General features: G+C 42.9%; 1 long non-coding RNA gene across 1 annotated transcript; it reads left to right on the top strand.

Moving 5' to 3' along the window:
- The first annotated feature begins 65 nt into the window (after positions 1–65).
- On the top strand, positions 66–9,919 carry LOC112984966 (uncharacterized). Its single transcript, XR_003259625.2, has 3 exons — positions 66–596; positions 8,253–8,338; positions 8,784–9,919. It is a non-coding gene; the product is annotated as an uncharacterized LOC112984966 (long non-coding RNA).
- Positions 9,920–14,347: the final 4,428 nt, after the last annotated feature.

Below are 14,347 nucleotides of genomic sequence, written 5' to 3'. Positions count from 1 at the left end.
AGGCCAATTATTCTGCTAACTAAGGGGACCTTAAAGGAGATGTAGATTCAGCATGTGCTTGTTTTAAATGTGAGGGTGTATGGAATTGAGCCCTGAAGATTTATGGTGGCTAACCCCTTGTCACATACCATCTGCAGAGGCTGGTGAGGTTTCCTTGTGGCCTGTGCTTGAGAAGATCTGCAAGGTAAAAAGAGGCTTGTGACTCTTGCGTGGAAATTCCCCTTTTAGCCTAAGTTAACTGTGTGTGTTGCTGGGCCACGGCTGAGGGGATGGTTTTGCAATTAAATTACCTATTAGCAGCAAAGGCTGCCGTGTTCAGGCTGGCGAATGCCGAATGCCTCCCTCACGGAGAAGAAGGGAGTTTGTCTCACTCTGATGTGTTCAGCTGACTTTGATGCTGCTGTGTATAAATTTTTATTTTTGTGCTTTTTAATGCAGTTGTGTGCAACCAAGCTGTTTTCCCATGTGTGGCAATAGCCTGAGGTGCCTCATCTCATCATCACCAGAACAGCTTTGAAAGATCTGTGCCTGTTTTGCTGTGCAGTAGAAGTTTCCCTTGTGAAGCAAGCAGCATTAGGCCTGCAGTCATGCAGCTGGTAAGAACAGAAATGGTGCTGTTCTGGGCTAACTACTGTGAAATCAGCATTTTCCCTATCCAGCCAGGCAGGAGAGAAAGGGAAAAGAAATATGTGTTTGCTTTGAGTCATGAAAAGGAACAGCACTGATAGAAATTCCAGAGTGTTAAACTGGAGCAATGTCTGGGAGAAAAGCATGGAAAAAAGCAGTGGGCAGTCGCTTTAAAGCCCCCCAGAGACACTGGACTCCAAGTTGAATGAAAGTTGCTGATGCATTACTGGAAGCGTTAGAGTAGCAAATGTTCTTCCCCATATCATGTGTCTGCATACCAGAGAAGCAGCTGCCAGTAAGACAAAATGCACATGACAGACTGAAAACATGAAGCATCTGCTGTATATGACTGTTTGAAATCATTCAAAGAAAAAAAAAAGTGCTTTCACTGCAAAGGAACTAATTAAAAATAGTCATGAAGATTGCATACTTGGAAATGCAGTACCAACTAACGGCCAGGAATAGGCTGACTGCCCTGGAAGTGTATAAGGCATTTCTGAGTAGCTAGTGGAACAAAAGAGAATCTGCAAATAGGAGGGTAACCATGGGCCATAGGGCATCTGTACACTCTCTGAAAAGCTATTTAATGCTGAGAACCTAGCCAAGGCTACTAATCATGCCCAAGCACATGGATCTCCTCTGGGGAAAATGTATAGCTGTGCTGGAAGCATACAAGAAGGAGGAAAAATTCTTCTGAAATACCTAATGCTTTGAACAACTACAACTTACACACCCACTGTGATTTAACAAGTAGGATTCTTAGTAGATTTCCTTTATTTCTCCAGTCTAAAGCCTTTCTTTTTTTATTCAGCTCTCTTTCCCTTGTCCTGAGAGGTGTTTGGACAGTATACTACAACATGATGCATCATTCTTCCTTTGCAAAAGGGTTGGAGAGGCTATAGGAAGTTTCCTCTGTGATTTTAAGGCATTTCAAAAACAAATTCAGAGCAGGGAATTATTATCATTCACAAATGACTCGCTCTGATTGTGAAACATCAAGATTGCATTAGCTACTTTTTAGATATTTTGTCCGTAGGTCTGGAATTCACTTATAAAAAAATTATTGCTATTCTGTCCTGTCTTTGGAATCTTTGTTTTTATGTTTTGAATGAGTTCTAGTAAGGCTTTACAGCAAGTAAAGTGAAATCTTACATACCATAAAGCTTCACTTTGAATCCACCTATTTTACTGTGTTTCTACTTTAAGTAATCTACAGAGTAGGATTAGGCCCTTTGCACTTAAATTCTGTCTCCTCAATTACTGACTGTTCCTTGAAATTCTGCAATTTTTGAACTTGTAAAAAGGCAGCTAGCAAGAAGGCTTAGAAAACAGGGCTCCAAAATATGCTATTATTTGTATGCTTCTGTTGCCTTCACAAAGTTCTTTCATCTGACATCAACGTTTTTCTTTTCATTATCTTTTCAGTTCAGCTCTTTCCTGTAAAACCCATCTAGATATGTATTTGTGATTAAATTGCATATTTTGAGAAATATGTGAAAGTAAAAGGATTAGGGACAGCGTTGCAGAAAAAAAAAGGGGAAAAAAAAAAAAGCATGAGGTAGGGGCCTCAAACCAAGCAGTGGCAATGTGTTGCTTTACTCCTCTTGAATAGTAGACAGTAAAAACATAATTTCATTTTCCTGGAAGCTGACCAGTGACAACAGTGCTGTAATCAGCTTTTAGTCTCAACACACTGTTTAAACGCATCTCTGTGTGACAGCAAGATACTGCAGTAAGTTGTAATTGTTTTTCTATGGATTCAGAGTTGACCTAGTAGGTTATTTGAAATGCCATTCTGATGGAAAACAACTCAACTGCATTACTGACATGTAAGGATCTATCATACGATTGTGTAACAGTCAGAGAAAAATCACTTTGTTAGATAGTGATACTTTCTTTTTGGTAATCCTCTTACTGATGGATTTCTGGCTTATAATTCAGCATTGTAGATTTGTTTTGTACACGCCTCTCTGTTCTGGAGTGCATTTGCAGAGTTTTCCTATTTTTTTATTTTGAGGCCTCTTTGCTGCAACTTCTGTTTGGGAACTAATTCAGGTTTAAACAATTCGCATTGGATTTTAAGGAGAGTACGTAACTGGACTGTAGGTAGAACAATGTGAAGACACTGTGGGCTCTGATGGAGACCTGTTAACCAGCAATGTAACATGGCTGTGAGGAAGCTATCACCTGATTCTGACATGTATCCAGCAAGATAGTTCCAATAATGGCCAATAATTATGAAGATGGTGAATAAGCCTGTGGAGAGACCTCACCTTGATGCCTGTGTCCAGTGGTCATCAGCTGTGATCTAGCCGCGGTGCAGCAAGCGGTGGCTGGTGTTTCAGCGGGACAAAGAGTCTGCCTCCAGGCTGTGTTTAGTCCACAAAAGAGAGGGGGTACAACTGCTGTCTAAAACTGTATTGGGGGAAATGAAGGAGAATGAGATGAGCTCCCTTCAGAGAAGGAGGGGAGCCAAAAGACAGTCCAGTAACGAAGATGAACCAGTCTGCATTGGCCAGGAGCCAGCTGAGGCTGGGTAATGGCAGGAGGTTTCCTACCTTGAGGCTCTGCATCATCATTTCTGTATATGCAAAGGATATAGAGATTAGGGTGCTGTGCCATTGTCTGCTGAAGCAGCAGAGGCCTCGATTTCATGACCCAGATGATCCTTCAAGTCCCATCTCTTCTCCCAGGCTGGTGAACCACAGCTGTAAGCGCAGTGGAGCAGCACTGGCGTGCGAGTGCTGGATAATCTGACTGTGGGAGCAAAAGGATCAGCCGAGGCAGATGGGGCTGATCTCACACGGTCACGTGCACTCAGCCTGGCTCTGTCTGCCAAGAGATGGGCCACAGCTGGGGAGCTGTTGTCATCTGCTGCCCATGAGCCCAAATGTTCCCTCACCTCAGCTCTCTGTGGCATGCACTGCATGCCACGGGGCCCTCAGCCGGTTTGTAGGGTAAGCCACCCCCATGCTATGCTCCTACAATGGGTAGGTTACGTTATTTATTAAGTTGTTCTGTATCTCACGTTAATCACATTTGGAGGAGATGGAAGAAATGTCAAATTTTGTAAGGAACTGGGAATGCAGAGTTAATGATGCTTCCCCTGTCTGCGTTTGGGTTGTGCGTCTGACGCAGAAGTGACTTGGTAGGAACCAAAGGAACAGAATATCATATAGTAACTTCTTCATTTGGAGAGCAGTAAAGCGGCACCCTGTGCAATCACTGTTATCCCTTTGAAGTTTCAAGGATCTCACTGCGCCTCTCTCTTCCTAACCTAAAGGGGTGGTTGGGCAGCACAACCAAACCACAGACCTCGGCCCCAAAGCCAGATCCTATCCCACACAGACCAGATTGGCTTGGCTGGCACAGTGGCACAGTGCACATGGACATCTGTGGAGTGTTGTTGCTGGGGAGTGCTTCTACAAGGCATCACCATCGCAGGCTGTGCTGATCCTGCTCAAACAGGTATCACCTTCTGAAAATGAATCACAGAGCTTCAATTTACCTCTTCTTTCTCTGTCCCTTGGGCAGGGGAATAATGATTACTTTCTGCAGAGGGGAGCTGCATAATCAGAAATGAAAAAGCAATTGCTGGAGGGATGATACAGCAAATAAGCTTTATTCATGACTGCACCTTGTAAACAAAACTTTCTTTTATGAGGTGGAGAATATTAAAGATATTCGTAACGTGTTTAGAGAAGGTGAAAAGTTCCTATGGAAGGCAGAGCAGGAATAAAATATTAATGGCTCTATAATCACTAGATACTTTTAAAAAGACAATTGTAACCTCTGGGTTTAATCACGCAGGGTGAACTTAGCATGCAGTGCTTACTGCTATTGTCTAATGCAGGTTACATTGAATACTGTCAGGAGCTTAATTTGATGCATTATTTCAATTTTGCCCTGACACATAAATGATTAGGGGTGTATGTGTCTGCAGTCAGTGCAGCAGCCTAACGTTCAAGACTATGAGTAATAGGTCTATTAGCCATCTGAAACTTTAAAGTGTAGTTGAGGGCTTTCTTTGTGATGTATTATTCCAACATGTATTAAGCCTGCTAAGCACTTTACTTGAGCTAAAGGCACAGAAAGATTTAAAGCTGAGCAGTCGTTTCTCCACTGCTGGATTTTATGCTATTTCAGACAGTTTCTAGCCAGTGGTCTTCATGGAGTATGATTTAGAAACACAGGGAACTTTGAACCACCAAAATGTTTTTCCCTGTCAGAAAGACTCCTTTGCTGTATTCTGTGTCTGTTGGTGACTGTAGAAGTGTTCTCCCACTGCTGTCTTCTTATCAGAAGGTACTGTCTTCTGAAAATCCCTTTTGCTCCATGCCACCAAGTAAAGGACTTTGAACCCAAGTGCTGTGTTGCAAAGAACCCACGCTCCCTAGCAGCCACCAAGATGCGGTGCCCTGAAAGTTGCAGTTTCAGAGGTGCATGGAAGAAAACAAACCAAAGCAACCTTTATTATTTCCCATATGTTTCACTGCAGACTGAGGAGCAAGGAAAGTGAGAAAGTGAGCAAGGAAAGAGAAGAACCTACACAGAGAAAACAGATAGGGAGAGTGCTTATCTGTTGCTTCATTTGGTCTCTGCTTTGAGCCCAAACCGAGGAAAAATAAATATAATCTGCCACTGGTGTGTGCATGAATCAATAAGAGTAGAGGGACCATGTTTTTTGTGGGATTGCTTGGGTTTTGTTTTGTTATTTTTAATGCATCTCTTATAGAGATGGCTTCTGCAAAAGTAACTAGAACCTAGAATGCCTCACCTCCATCTTTGAGGAGCTTGGAACCTGTTTAGACAATCTGGCTGAAACAGTGGTTGGTTGGGGGTTTTTTTTTGGCTTCTTCTTATAGTATGTAGAGTTGATAGTGCCAGCTGTAATTAAGTTTCCTTATACTTGTCTTAAATCTCTGGCTTTGATTGCTTCTAATTTTGCCAGACTTGGAACTAATTGGGCTGAAATTTCTCATACTAGACGTCTACCTTAAGCTGATTGTTGCTGAAGAGCTAAAATGGTTATGCCATTTCTGGGATTGCTGTTTGGAACAATTAGTTAGATAGTGCCCTTCATGGGGGGGAAAAAAAGTCTTATTGTGCTACAGTGATGCAATGGATGAAGGATTTAAATTTCGGTGAGAAAGTGAGATCTCTCTGTTGTTCAAAATGTGCCTTTTGCTTTTCGTGGGATAAAACCACTGGGGAAATTACAAGTATTTGAAAAATTCAGGCCACACAAACTCTAGCCCTGGAGCTTGATGGCTAAATTCTTCATAGAAAGTATGGCCTGTCCTGGTCTGCAAATGAAGAAGACTGCTTTTTCAATCAATTGCTGCTGCTCACTGCAAAAGCCTGCTGCAGGCTGAGGTGCTAAGAACTGAGTGGTGAGCCACAGGGGACTAGAGGCAAAGGTAATTTTGGGATAATGTGGGATAGGCATAGGTGAGGAGACTGAACTCTTATGGGTGTTTGGGATGGAAGAGTAGTAGGACTGAGATCCAATGAGATGGGGACAGAGAGTGGAGGGGCAAGGGGCTGACTGAGCAAGACGACTTGAAGTAGGAACCTTTGGAGGATACTGGGGTTGACTGGACTTGTTTGACTTTTTAGGTGCCTGCGTCTAAAAATTTATATTCAGGGATTGCTGAGTTTGCAGTCTGGTACCAGAAGTTGGGAAAAAACAGAATTAAGGGCTTCCCCCCACCTTTGTCTACCATGCTTCCTAGTGTATGAGTTATTGTTACATTGTCACATGCTATTTTTTCACAAAATTCCCATCTCATTCACTGTACCGGACAGATGGGTGCTCCTGTTAGGAGCTTGAAAGGGTAAGATGTCTTCAGTGCTGCTTCTTTATCTCTTGCAGAAGCTAGAAGGTAGGTACTCAGAGAGGGAAGAACTGAACAAAGGAAAAAAAGAATCTTACGATCTGTCAGCAATTGGCCACAAAATTTTTGCACGTTGCTAATTCAGTTATCTAACCCTGACTTCTCACAAGTGGCAATTAGTGATAGGTTCCTCATTTTCTGACTGCAAGCCCTGGGATGTGACTTGCACAGGCAATGTTTATTCACAGCTGCAACTATGTCAGTTGAGGCTGTAATCTGAATGTAATATTAAATCAGGTTTTAAGTGCCTCAGCTGAGACTCCAGAATGGGTGGATATTTTTTCCTTAGGCTTTCTGTATGTCAGATCTCCACCTGTAAGGCTGGGTTAATATATGTTCCTTCACCTCACAGGCATTTTGAGAAAATAATTACTGGTTGGAATACTCTGTAGGAATAAATGCCACAGAAGAACCTTTGGGGGGGGGGGGGATATGTTTTTCTCAGTCATGCTCTGCGCAGCATTGTGAAAGCCTGACCTGTAGTGTAAAACAAAGCATGGAAAAGCTGCTCAGCAATGGAGAAGCAGAATGAGGCATAGCGCATAAACCCGAGGGGACAAGTTAGAGGGCTGGGACGAAGGGCAGCCACGAGGGTGCGTGGGGAAGCTCACAGGCAGTATTATCACACTTTATGATTGCAGGCACATTTCCCTAGTGGCCAGCATTGCTGGTACTAATGTTGGCTGTGAGACTATAAAATCACAGTCCCTCTAGTGCACATCTAGATCAGTGTTTTAGTTTGGGTCAGGAGTATGCTTTTGAAATGAAGCACAGGACTGACCCCATTTTGGATTCTCTGGTCCCCAAGTTTTGGTCTTGGTGCCTAAACTGACCCAGAGAGCACCTAATGTGTCCTGTCTGGAACAGGGATTCAGCCCAAGGGACCAGGCTAGGGCTAGTGTGAAATGAAATGCCTGTCCTGTGGATGTAGCTTCCTCAGCGCTGTTTGGCTCTGCAGATGCACTCCTGTTGAGCCCCATAATTTCCAGTATAAGTAGAGCCCTAGTATCTCTCTTTGTAAACTGAATCCTGTTCAGACCACTCTAACTCTAGTATTACTTAATTTTTGACTTCGACTTTGCAGCCATTACATTCAAGGCAGCTCTTAGGAGAATTATTTTGGTGTGGATAAGTATGCACACAAAAGGGTGCATTTCTTAAGCCATAGTCACACTAGTTCACTCTAGTGGCGACTATGTGAAGAGCATCAAATGAAGCCACTGTACAAATCTATTCACTTCAACCTTAATTTCAGGAAAAGAGTTCATCTGTGCAATTCTGTCCCATTATGTTACATGTATTACTACACTGTACTGCATAAGTGTTTCTCACAAATGTTTGGAGCTGGATGGGGTTCATTCAGAGGGAGCTGCCTGATGTGAGTGCAAGGCAGCTGTCAATGATCTATGAAAAATCATGGTGACCAGGGGATGTCCCTGGCAACAGGGAAAAATGCTAATGAAGGAGGATCTAGGGAGTGATAGCACAGTCAGCCTCACCTCTGTCCTTTGGAGAGATCATGGAGCGCATATCCTGGGAATACATTTTGAAGCTCATGAAGTACAAGGTGGCACTCAGGATCGGTCAACATGGATTTACCAAGGGCAAATCATGTTTGATAAACCTGATTGCCTTCTGTGGTGGAAAGACTGTCCCTGTGGACAAGGGGACAGCAGTGGATGTTGTATGTCTTGACTCTAATGTGACTTTTGACACCATCTCCCACAGGACTGTCATTTGAAAGCTGAGGAGGCATGGGCCGGATGAACAAATTGGAGATGGATTGAAAGTTGGTTGAACTATTGGACTCAAAGGTAAGTAATCAATCGATCAATGTCCAACTGGCAGAGAGTAATAAATAGAGTGTCCCAAGGTCAATACAAGAGGTCAGTATTGTTCAATATGTTTGTCGGCGATCTTGCATGAGACAGACTGCACCTTCAGCAAATTTGTAGATGGTACTAAATTGGGTATCGGGGTGGGGGAAAGGTTTGCTATGCTGAATGGTAGAGTGACATTGAAATATTGAGGATGGGGCCAACAGAAACCTCATGAAAATCAACAAGAAGTGAGGAGTTCAGCACGGGAGGTAGAACAACCCCAGGCATCAGCACAGGCTTGGGACCAAGTAGCTAGGGAACAGAAAGTAAATCTACTTCCTCCTATCTCAGTAATATACTATATGTTCGTCAGGTGTATGTACTGTAAGTTCTTTGACTGCTTAATGAGTGGCTATGAAAAAGCTGGACTCTTTTGCAGGTGCAAGGATGAAAGACAATGCCCGTAAGTTTCGGCAAAGGAAGTTCTGACCAGGTATAAGAAAAGAAATTCTTCACAGAAAGGGTGGGTAAACACTGGAGGAGGTGCCCATACAGGCTGCGAGACCTCCATCCTTGGAGGTGTTCAAAACACAGCTGGACAAGGCAACCTTCTAACTGAGTGACTTCATCTAACTTTGAAGTTGGCCCTGCTTTGAGCAGGGGTTGGAATAGATGACCTTCTTTCCAACCTAAATTTTTCTATAATTGTGTTCTGGGGAGGCAATAAGCATAGTTCTCCAACTTCTTTCTGACCTTTTCTTTACCTTTCTCTCCCTTTCCTCTTGAAAATAGAGGTTATATGGAGTAGGAACGGGTGGAATAGCCTTGTTCTAGTTCTGTAAAATAACATGTGCAGAAGCAGAAATGCTAGTTAAATGTGCAGTCAGTGCAAGACTGTTTGTTAGGGATATTTATGTGATAATATCTGCCACTAGTTTTTTCTCTCCATGTGATTAGCATTCCCTCTCTCCAACCCCCTTGGCATGCAAATAGGACCACTTTCCAATCCCTTGCACTCCACATCCCCCCTGTGAGACACAAACCAAGCTGAGCTTGCTTAACTGTACTCCTGACCTTGTTACCTTGTTTTCCAGGGTCACCTTGCCCTGACAATGTGACTGCTTGCTCACGCACACTGCTTTCAAAGTAACAACCATTGGGTGTGACATGCTGAGCAAAACACAAACAGCAATTTCACTTGTCAGGAAGTTCCTCTGGTTTGACAGCTGACTGTGTTGACTCACTGATAGCGCTTTTTTTTTTTTTTTTTTTTTAACCCTGAGAACTACTGCTGTAGACCGACTTTTACTTGGAGAACAGTATTGCTTGTGCACCTGAACTGCACTGTGTACATGCTGTGTGTTTCAGAAATACACAGTAAGTGTTTGATGCCTGCTAAATATTGCTTTGATTAAAGCTTAACACCCACATAGCAACTGAGGTGTTTAGTGTGTGGTAGGAACACAAACCAATCTGGTTGTTAATAACCCTTTTACAGTTGCGGAAGCCATAAGACATTTGTGTGAAGTTAACGAAATGTGCATGGAGAAAATCCTTATAAATGGGTAATGGCTAGCTTCCATCATCACTGCTTGATTATTTGGCCTATTGTTTTTTTTGTTGGTGGGGCAGGCAGGGCAGAGACTCTGGAAACAAAGAGTATTTCTTGTTAATTAAGAAAAACTATGTTTTGAGTTCTAAATTAAATCAGAATACCCTCAAGCTGCCCTGCTGTGAATGTTTTTACGTAGATATTCTGGCAGAGAGCCAAGGGTTGTCACCATTCCTGTGCCTAGAATTAGTTATTTAGGCATGTACCTGGGGATTTCTGGTGAAGACAGCACAATATTAATGTTGCTGTGCAAGCCTTGAGTGAAACTTCACCCAAACATGGGCACACAACTCCAGGAGAGACTGCTTGCAACCAAATGATCTGTGCCCTATTCTGGTTCGTAGGTTACAAAAACTACAGAGGCTCCATAATCATCTATTCTGACTTTCTGCATTGCACAGGCCATTAAACAACACTCCTGAATTAATTCTATTTTGGCAGGTTTAGGAAAGGGCTGAGGGAAGGAATCTGACCTCCATTTAAAAGGTCCGTTCATGGAGAATCCATCACAGCCCTTAGTAAAATGCATTAGTTTTAATTACCTTCAAAGTTAATTACCTTCAGTTGCCATCACAGTTAAGTATTTATAATTAATTTCTAGTCTAAACTTTCTTCAACCTCCATCTGTTGCAAATGGGGTTGCTTCAGTTTGCTATATCCAAGAGATTACATGTGATGTCTGTCCTGGTACAGATGCTGGGGGAGGATGCCACGCTTTAGCATCACCATCATTAGAGGCAGGAAGGACTGGAGCTGATACATAATAGTGGGTTTTCTGCCTTTCCTAATATTCTCACATACATCAATGCTCATTTAACCCTCCATGAAATAGGACTGTGTTCCTGGCATGGACTGCAAAGGCATTGTCAGCTTTTCAGCTCCTTTGACCTCATACGTCAGTCCCACCGTATGCGAGCTCAAGAGAGCAGGAGAGGGATAAACGTAAAAAAAAAAGGTTGCTCTGCTAAGTCCCTCAATCCCTGTTTCCAGAAGTTTGCTGAATGAATGAAATCAGGCTGACTGAGTCTGGAATAGGAAAGAGAGGCAGTGGGAGCTCTTTTATTCCTATGTGGTGTAAATCTAAACCACTCACATGGTATCAAGAAGGCACCTTTAATTTTGCAGCTCTGCAGAAGCAGTCTGTGTCTTTCTGTAAATCACCTACATTTATTCACACTTAACAGCACTGTTGTTTGTTCTCTTTGACCTTACAAAACAGAGATGCAAGGATTAGATTTCCAGACACTGTGTCTTTTTCATAGCAACCAGTTTGAATTTCACACTGAAGTTAGTTATTTTACTGAGTAGTGGTGAGGCATAGCACACCTTGGAAATAATTAGTCGTGAATGCAATTGTAACTCATCAGTGACATCTGTCTGCATTACTCTACCTGGTTAGCTGACACTAATTCCATCATATGTGAAATCTGCTGACTTTATTGAAGGGCTGGGCATGCTACCCCACCTAGAGACATAAGGAAGTTGAAAGTCATGGTTTAAACTGAGTTTATAGAGGATCTGAGCCAAGCAATCTGAGGAGAAAAAGGAACTGCTGGAAGAGATGAGGATGGTGTGAAGTCTGCTAACTACTAGATTAATGAAATCAGCACATGGATGTGTTTGTGTGCAGGAAGAATAAAGGTAGACTATATCATGCACCAGTTGCTTGAGAGTAGGCTGGAAAAGGGCTTATTCATGTGATAGCATGTAAATTAATTGTCAGCTTTAACAGTCAGCTGTGGGTATACTGTATTAGGATTTTAAAGGCATAACTGTTTAAAATAAATCTCCCTATAGTTGTTACACTAAGGTATCGTGTGTTTCTGTGACTGAGAAACAAACAAAAAAATATTCAAAAGGTTGTATCAGTAGAAAAATTAGCTTTATGAAGGAGCTTCACAAACATTTGAAAGCAATATTTGGTTCTGAATAGCCAGTTACCTGTTCAGAATAAATTCCACTGAAAATATTAATGGCTTTAAGAGATCTTATTCCAAATATCTCCATGTAGGAGAATCTTAACATGTTTTTTCTCATTCTAATCATTGCTGCCTTCATTACAAAATACTTTGAATCAAATGGCTACAAACTTCCTATCCCTGTATTTTGTACTATTTTAATTTCCAAAGAGTTTAACAGTCACAGAAAATGTGTACTAGCTAACACACTGAAACTGAAATTAATCACAAAAATATTTCCCCCTCTTGTTTTACTTTTGTCCAAATCATTAGTTTCAACTGGAGGCATGGTGATTATTACATTTGCATTCACTTTCCAGTGCTCCTCTTTAGCTTCCAGACAGTGTGATTCACAAAATGTCAGTTCATTTATGACAGAGCTGACACCTACATTTTGCTTGGACAACCTTTTTGATAGAGAGACTTACTTTCAGGTTTTTCCTTAAAGGGATCATTCTCATCCTTTTTCAACATTTTGATGTCACCTTCCTTAAAATCTGGATCTGCCTAGGAATCGACCAGTTCTTGGCTAGAAAATACCTCATTAATCTGGATGAAGATGTTGAGTAAAACAGCATAAAGGACTATCTTTGTTGCATCTGAGCCTGCCTAGACACAAGTAATCTTATCTTTGGTTGCCAATTCCCTAAAGTGATTTTGCTTTTGTTTAGTAATTGATTCATGATTCCAGGGGAGGTAGGTTAAAAGGAAGGGAAAAATCAAAGATCAAAGCAAGCACTTTATCTTTTCCTTCTCTTCTTCCATTCTTCCATGTTGCTAATCTTGAAGCTGAATTCAATATTCTTTACTGAACATCCTCTCTGCTCAGAATCTTGCTAATTTCTCCAAAGCAAAAAGACATACAAGAAGACATCTCAGCCTTCTGAAAGAAGCTGTTGTGTCTCATCCCCCCATGGCACTCCTGCTGTAGAAGCTTAAAGTGGCTTGTTGCCTTCAGTCTCTCCTTCCCCAAATATCACAGCTTCCCATCACCTGCCTTCTCTTACCCTTTATCTTGTTCTTTGCCTCAGCTGCTCACTAGCCTATGTGGAAGCCTTCACTTCTTGCACCCGTTGCACCAAAGACCAGTCAGCCTCTCTCCATGCCATACCCTGCCTTCCTCTTTGCCCCTTCACCTCCAGATGCATTCAATGTGCCACCCAGAGCCACTGACTTTTGTTTTCCTCTAGTTATACTTTAGGTCCCTCCAATCTGTATTTGTCCCCTATACTATGCTATCCTAATTCTTTCTGCCCTTCAGCAGAAGGATGCTCTCCCTCAGAGATCTCTTCTTGACTTACTTTTTCCAGTGCTTCTCTGGCTGATTTCAGCCCCTAACACAGCTTTGACCATTATCTTCTTTTCTTCTGCAGCTAAAACAAATCATGATGTGTCCCTCTAACGTCCCTTGGTGGTTGCCCAGTCATTGCAAAAAGGCTAGATCTACTTTATCACAACCATCAGTATCTCTGTACTTCCTGTTACTCAAACCTGTAGTCTTGGTTTCCTCTGATTGGGCCTGAACATTCAGGCTTCAGCCAAGTATTTCTCTTCATTCCTGCACTGTGTTTTCCAGACCAGCTCTCATCTCTGTTCGCACTCCCATCTTATTTTCCAAGTCCCAGCCATACTGCTCCCATACAACTAAAACTGCTGTTGTCTGGCTCTCATGTGTTTTCTCACAAACTCCATTCAGCATTCATTCAGTTGTTGAAATCTCCTTTCCTGTTCATTATTCTGCTGTTCCTTCTTCAGGTCCTTTTGTTGCCTTGCACCTTCTGCTATGTAAGCCTCCCTCGATCTCCCAGGTAGCTTCTGACTTTTTGGGTTCATACGCAGCCAACTCGCTGTGCCTGAAAGAAGGGGCAGAAAGGTGGTTTCCTCCGCCAACACCTGTGCCCCACCGTTGCCCCAGGGCCAGGGCAGGACTCCTTCGGCTCTGCCTGCCCCTGGCTGCTGCCAGGCGGGAGCAGTCAGATGCACATGACACAGGTAGCACAAGCCAGGCACTGTCACTGCAGCCCCCTCATCTTCTGACCCACAGCAGCAGGCCTTGCACTTCATCTCTGCTCTGCTGCTACTACTGCTGCTGCTGCTGCTGCTGCTGCTGCTGCTCCTCCTCCTCCCACTGCAGGAGAGGCCCCCCCGACAAGTTTTCATCCCTAGGGCAGCAAAAAACACGTTTGCCTTCACAGCCGAGAAGTTTAGAGCCAGCTCCCTCTCTAGGTCCCCCAATGATCACCCAGTGATCTTCTCTGAACACACATTTCCACAGCGCAGCCTGCTGAGTGGAAAAACTTGAAGCTCTGACTAGGAAATAAGGGATGCCATGATTTGGAAAGGCTGACGAAATCTATCACCACAGATGTCGGCTGCGCCTCACAGAACAGAATGGCTGATCTTTTCGCTGAAGCAGCCTGGTCTGCTAAGGCA

The sequence above is a fragment of the Dromaius novaehollandiae genome, chromosome 1, assembly GCF_036370855.1.
Source record: "Dromaius novaehollandiae isolate bDroNov1 chromosome 1, bDroNov1.hap1, whole genome shotgun sequence".
Classification (NCBI taxonomy): Eukaryota; Metazoa; Chordata; class Aves; order Casuariiformes; family Dromaiidae; genus Dromaius; species Dromaius novaehollandiae.
Note: the sequence above shows the minus strand (reverse complement) of the source record. Positions and strands in the feature narration are given on the sequence as shown.